Source organism: Papaver somniferum, chromosome 2 (assembly GCF_003573695.1).
Source record: "Papaver somniferum cultivar HN1 chromosome 2, ASM357369v1, whole genome shotgun sequence".
NCBI classification, from domain to species: domain Eukaryota; kingdom Viridiplantae; phylum Streptophyta; class Magnoliopsida; order Ranunculales; family Papaveraceae; genus Papaver; species Papaver somniferum.
The window spans coordinates 157,290,167-157,297,623 of NC_039359.1; the positions used below are offsets into that span (position 1 = coordinate 157,290,167).

Below are 7,457 nucleotides of genomic sequence, written 5' to 3' on the forward strand. Positions count from 1 at the left end.
ATCCCACTCTATATCGTAGTGTCTGTGGAGCACTGCAATATCTTCATCTTACGCGTCCAGATGTTGCTGTAGCTGTCAATAAGGTCTGCCAATACATGACCGATCCATATGAAGAGCATTGGGAGCTAGTAAAAAGAATTCTGCGCTACCTGAAACATACAATTAACTATGGCTTGCTGTTACATAAATCTTTTGACACACAATTACATGCCTACTCAGACTCTGACTGGGCTGGTAGCTTGGATGATAGAAGGTCTACAAGTGGATATGCAATCTACTTTGGTGGAAATCTTGTATCGTGGAGTGCAAGAAAGCAAAAGACCGTCTCCAAATCAAGCACTGAAGCAGAATACAGAGGTATAGCTATTGCGACATCTGAATTAATGTGGCTTCAGTCTCTTCTAAAAGAATTAGGCATTACAGTTCAACCTCCATCCTTATGGTATGATAATCTTGGAGCCACGTACTTGACTGCGAATCCGGTGTTTCATGCTCGTATGAAACATATTGAAATACATTACCACTTTGTAAGGGAAAGAGTATCACGCAAACAGTTGGAAGTGAAGTTTATATCAACCAAAGATCAAGTTACTGATATTTTTATGAAAGGGCTAGTTACTTCACGTTTTAATTATCTGCGAAACAAGTTGAACATTCGGCAAACTCATGCACAACTTGAGAGGGGATGTTAAGGATACAACTATCATCCGTAATTGCAGCTCATGACTTCATTGTTACAGCTGCAATATCTTTGATTTGCTCATGCTTTAGTCAGTGCCTTAATCACCGGTATACTATTATTCTCATTGAATGTATTTTGTTATTGGCATTCATGTATAATAAACCCTATTTAGGGAAATGTATTTGATATATAAAGTAATAGAAATCCACCAAGTTTTGAGTGGAATTATTCACCCAAAAGATTGAGTTCTGTTTTTTTCTTCCCAAAATTTTGTTCTTCAGTACCCAAAAAGATGGTTTACAGATTTGGGTCCCAAAAAGATGGTTTACAGATTTCATCAGGACTGATTAGAATTGTGTATTTCAAAAATTTCGGTAACATGGAGGTAAGAAGATCAAACACCACCTCATCGTATAAAGCTTTGAAGGTAATCCACCAATTAAAAAAATTATCAACAACTCCCCCCGCTTCCCACTACAGCAGTACTATCGCTCTTCATCACATATATCCAACCAAAAACTACCTCTTCTTCTTTTTTGTTTTTTTTAGATCTCTAACCAGAGGGAATGACCTCTATAGTTAATGTTGCCGATTTTTCCCCAGAACTTTTTGCACGTCCTTCATTTTTTCTGAGAATATTTCTTATTTCATTGTTTGGCTAATGTTTGTGTTTTTGTCTGTGTTGTTGTGTTGCAGAGATTGGGATTCTTCAACGTTCTCAATGGCATCGATGAATGTGAGTTTTTCTTTCTGAACTTATAACGTGTTTGATTAAATGCCTTACTCAAATTATTTCAGAGCTCATAAACAAAGGCATGTAATTCTGTTAGATGGGATATGGCAGATTATGAAACATTAATTGGTGAAAAACTTAACAACACAAATTAGTGGCAGATCGTGTCTTCTAATATGGAATTCTTTCCCAAGTACTATTTTTCTTTATTTTCTCCTCTCATATATCGGGGATTACTATATTTTGGTTTGATTGCTTTTTGGAAATAGGATATTGTAATTGGGAGGATTAGTAGCAGTATGGATAGAGGATTTGTGATTGATTTTCGAAAGATCGGTATTGTAATATCCTAATAAACATATTTAAGGGGGAACACTAGACGAATGAATTATAATGGTGGCTAGACAATTCTGTATTATGTGCTTTACGCAAGGTGAAAGTGCAAATGAGTTGCATTGCATTTTTGTCAAAAAGGCATGTTTTCTGATGTACAAAATATTCCCATAACCTGTGTACATAAGAACAGAAACACTTATCTTTTTTTCATTATATGTTTTTATTCTTTTCTATGTATACCAGGAAGCATGCGAACTGTTGCACACTTGCACTAGGAATTTAACTTGGCAAAAAAAAATGTTGCACTAAGAATTTGGATAATAAAAAGAAAATCATAAATTTTCTTTCCAGATATTAGTATTAGAGTGTCAAAATCGTGTATTTCAATCGTGATAATGTCTTAATTTTAAATCTCATAGACGAATTCTCTTTATTTAGTTTTGAGTTTGAGTTCCTTAACTTCTTCTTAAGTTCATGTATATTTCTATCAATCAAATAGTTTCTGTATGAGAACTGTGGCATAAACTTTACATCTTTTGTAATGTAAATCTCTTTTTATGGGCAGACTGGTCCTGATCAAGATATTGTGTCAATGGGGAAAAGGCATATAATTTCAGATTATTAACAGTAAAAGGTTTGTAGTCTTGGACTAAAATGTCATCACATATTCCCTTGATGCTGCTCTTTTTAATTTCGTAAATGGAAAGTAGCAACTGCTTGAGAGTGTTAGGTATTGTATAAATATTTGCTAACAAGGTATAAATTTGCAGTTGAATGTATCCTATGTTTCTCAACTACTAGACATTGAGTGAAAAAACATGGCACATATTAAGGAAAAAAAACTTGACCTGACTACCTGAGTGATGTGTATATCATCACTAAACAGTTGTTAAGGCCTAAGGTTTTCTTATTCATTGTGACAACATTACTTTCTGTTATTCATTGCGACATTTTTTTTCAGTTTTTAGGGGCATGAGCTCGCAGTGCATATACTCTATTTTATCTCCATTTGCAAAAGTTTCTTCTGGAAGTCGGTAAGTTTTCTAGCTTTATGTCTATTTTGTTTTTGTTATGTTACTTAAAGTACTTACCATATGATTAAGGCATATTTAGGCGTTTAATATATAATATTTAGGTGTTTTGAACTGAGTAGATAACCATTAATACTGCCAGTTTGCATACTTTGGAAATCCATTCATATTGTTGTTAAACTATTCATTGGTATGAGTCCTCTTTACCCTTATACATTAACTGTACAGACGGTGATTCTGGACATTGGAACTGTTTATGGTTTTAACAAGAATGGCTCTAATCGAAATAGTTCACATCAATTTGTTGCACCAATGCAGTAGCAATATGAATCTTTCTTCGTCTAGATAATATTTGCCTACAGTCTATATTTATTAACGGCTTATCTCAACTCTTGGTTTAAGAATGTCTGACGCTTATCGGGGTTTTTCTGTTTGAGATGGTTTTGAAATTAAGAGGAATGACTAAGAGTTTCAAACTTATACTGCTGTTAAGAGTAGAGAAGAATTGTACAGATGGTCATTCTGGACATTGAAACTGGGTAACAGTTATAATAGGAATGACTGAAATAAGTTGCATCAATTTTTTGCACTAATGCAGTAGCAGTATGAATTTTAAGCAGTTGGGTAACCAGCAACAATTTCTTTTTAGGATTTGAAATTTCATCACCATTGTTTTTTCCATTCTTTGTTCATTAGCAACAAAAAGAGAAAATGGTAACTTCATCTTCCACAACTTCCTACGGTAACAATTTCTCTTTCCACTTTGTTCAGGTTCAAAGGTACAAGGTGAAAAAATGGCAGTACCGTGTGGAGCCCCAAGTAAATTATGTTGCCTTAGGTGGATATATATTAGCGCCTTTTGTTTTGTCTGGATGACTGTCTTCATTATTTGTTTTCTCGGTTAAGAAATAAAGATGCAGACTCCTGTTTTTGCCCAAAGTTTTAAACGAACAATTACTTATACAAAATGGCACATTGGCACATGCTTCTATTAATACTGCTCGACAAAAAAATGGACTTTTAATGTCTTGGACTAGCAAAAGAGTGGGCAAAATGAACCATCACTAACATCTTGCAAAAACTAAAATGTAATGATTTCCGGTTGATCGCGAGCAAAAGACAAGGTATGCACCCGTTGCGTAGCACGGGTTACTATCTAGTTGGATTGGATGTGGATGACGTGAAAACCGGTCCATACCGGCTCATGCTCATCCCTAGTCTTGAGACTGGTGACTAAAACGGTATCATAGTTTGAGTCAAGAGTACTGAAGGTTTTATGGCGGAATTTAGGGTCACATGGTAATTTGTCACAGGGGTCACTGGAAACATTTTTGGGTAACAATTGCAGAATTCGAATCTGAATTTCTACACCTCAGTCCAAATATTACCACATGATTCAAAATTTGCCACTATGGAGTGAGATCTTCCATTGTTACGACCAAATTTGTTTAGCCTAAAATTTGCTTTGCAGGCTGCATTAGCCTAAATCTCCATCGCATCTCGAAATGTATGCAAGGGATTTTTGATCTGCCTCTAGCCTAAAATCTGCCTCGTAACCCAAAATTTACAAGGTGGTCTAAAATCTGCCTCATCACCTAAAATTTCTGATAAGAAACGATTTGTTTCTTGATTAACGGCAAGCAGCTTAAATTCAAAAGGTCATGATTCCAAGAAGTCAATAAACCAAAGGATAGCAATTTGCTTAATAATTTTCTTGTTACGATTAATCAACTGAGAATACCTATTTATAGACTACATTATTTGGAAAATAAGAACACAATACTACTCCTAAAATACTATTCTAAACAAATATAAACTCTAAATAAAATAATTAAATACTTGAAATATAATAAAATACCTAAATAAATATATTATCTCCAATAATAAATAATCTATGCTTGTCCAATGCGTTGTGCCTCCATTGGATTGGTGTGGTCGCTGCGCCCTTCACTTGCTAGCCAGGGCGGCTTCCACAATCTTGAGAGAATGATCCCGTATAAAGGATCATATATGCCAAATATGCCAGAGTGACGTATCGATTCAACATCGTTGACATGTTCCATAAAACATGGTCTTATCATTCCACCCCCCTTAAATGGGACTTTGCCCTCAAAGTCCATTATATACATTGATACTGGCTCCACATGTGATCTTATCATTCCACCCTGAAAAAGCGGGGGTCTAACAACACCACCCAATATTTCGATTAGCAATCTGAACGGACAATCTCCGAAACACTCTACTAGAGAATCAACAAGACAGTCAGACTCAATCTAGAATATAGTGTCTCAAGGAGTTGATATCTCTATCTCTCAATATAATCTTACTCAAGCAAACAACGAGTCTCGATTAAAGAGAGATAACTTGGACGATACCAAAGACCAATGTCCAAGTGTTAATCAATGAAACCAGCAATCACAAGATTGGATCTCCAATTGATTAACAACGCACAACCTGTATTATTTCAATTATATAAACAAATATAATGCGGAAAAGAAATAACACAGACACCAGAAATTTTGTTAACGAGGAAACCGCAAATGCAGAAAAACCCCGAGACCTCGTCCAGATTAGATACACATTGTATTAAGCCGCTACAGACACTAGCCTACTCCCAATTAACTTCAGACTGATCTATAGTTGAACCCCTACCAGTCTCCCATTGTTACAAGGTACAGTTGCACCCCTACGCCTCTGATCCCAGCAGGATACTACGCACTTGATTCCCTTTGCTGATCTGACCCACAACAAAGAGTTGCTACGACCCAAAATCGCAGGCTTTGACAATAAACAAATCTGTCTCACACAGACACGTCTATCAAAGGATAAATCTGTCTCCCACAGATAAACCCTAACTTATTGTTCCGTTTTTTGATAATTCTATCAAGGTATACTCAAGGAACCAATTGATAAATCCGGTTTTATATTCCCGAAGAACAACCTAGATAAATCAATCACCTCCTCTCAATACTCGATTCTGAATACACAAGAAGAATACTGAGGATTCACGAACAGTGAGACGAAGATGTTCGTGAATACTTTATCTTACCTATCGGAGAAACAAGTTCTCGAGCCAATCAGAAACAATTGTACTCTTAACGATAGAAACGTAAGATCAGATCACCCAAGTACGATAAAAGTAGTATCGGTATGGCTTCACAATCCCAATGAAGTCTTTAAGTCGTTAATCCGAGTTTGAAGAAGAAACTCAAGGATTAATGGACATCGACTCTAGCTTTGAAGAAAACTAGTATCACACAAGAAAGGTGTGTGGGGATTAGTTTTCCTCAACCTAGATGTCCCCTATTTATAGCCTTTCAAATCATGGTTTTTACTTAAGAATTAAGCAAGCAATATCAACCACTGATTTTAGATCCAAGCCAATATCTCTCAACCGTTAGATCAAAAGAAAAATCTTGTCAAACAAACTCGTGTACGTTTTCCAGGTTTGTGAAAACCGGCCGAAACCTTCATATACATGTTGGTTCAATATAGCAACCAAAAGGCAACCATATGAGCTTCACATATTAACCATGTTCCTCATCCATCATAACTAGTCCACTTCACTCAAACGAACTAGTTAGAGAGACATTCAATTGCTATGAGATCTTATGAAACTACACAAGACACAATTGAACTCTAGATGATATCGATTCGATTAGAATCGGCTCAATGAACATTATAGCCACGGTTTGCATAAAGCATTCCTTGGTAATTTAATATTATGTTCAGAGAAAATCATCTTAGATTACAACCACTCAAGTTCACAAACAAGTTCGCGGACTTAAGCATTCAGTTTGAGTTTTCCAAAACTCAGCAGAAATTCTTGGTCGAGAACTTCCGCCAGTTCGCGGACTTGCGTCACATAAACGAGTTTCGAAAATCCCAGCAGAAATTCTCGGGTTTGAGAACTTCCGGCAGTTCGCGGACTTGGCAAGCCAATTCCACAATCCTACCGAACATACTTGCTCAACAAAGTTCAAAGAACTTCGGATCAAGGGTTATGTAATTTACTCTCATTTCAATCATTGAGAATTTCTCTTAGAACGCTATCCCAACCGTTATTCACAGATTGTCTTCACGTCGGAGCAATTCTCAACTTAGTGATTGAAAGATGAAGATAAACTTGGCTAAGGCAAAAATCCTCACCAAAACACATACTTAGAGAAAAAAGATAAGCATTGAATACTCAGCTCGAAATAGTAGTGTGTTTGATCTAGTCTATAAAGCATACAACTTTTGTCTCATAAGAAGTAGGAGATAGAATATATAGACTTATGAGTGACAGATAGGTTCAAGTCTTCACATACCTTTTTGTTGATGAAGTTCCACGGTTCCTTGGTGTAGATCTTCGTCGTTGTCGTTGAATTGCCATGAAGTCCTTGAGATCACCTACACTTTTCCTATCCTAGTCCGAGACTTGCTAATAAGCTAGATATCAAAACTATATAGTTTTGATCACTAACATTGACAAACATGCTTGATATAGAAACGCATGCGAGGTCGACCGAGCTATGCTCTAACACACCCTTCTTAAATAGGACCTTGCTCTCAAGGTACGATTTTGAGGCACTTACAATTTGATTTTCTTCGTCAACAACTATTGAAGGAACATTAACGGTATCATAAAAATTGATCTCACTGGGTTTTGGAATCTCAAAGTGAAATAATCGGA

At 36.2% G+C, this 7,457-nt stretch overlaps 1 long non-coding RNA gene across 2 annotated transcripts; it reads left to right on the top strand.

Moving 5' to 3' along the window:
• The first annotated feature begins 818 nt into the window (after positions 1–818).
• LOC113354170 lies at positions 819–3,721 on the top strand. Of its 2 annotated transcripts, none has more exons than XR_003361708.1 (5): positions 819–1,109; positions 1,379–1,418; positions 2,317–2,385; positions 2,713–2,785; positions 3,554–3,721. It is a non-coding gene; the product is annotated as an uncharacterized LOC113354170 (long non-coding RNA). The 2 variants fall into 2 exon arrangements; XR_003361707.1 differs by having other exon boundaries at positions 823–1,067.
• The last annotated feature ends 3,736 nt before the right edge of the window (positions 3,722–7,457 follow it).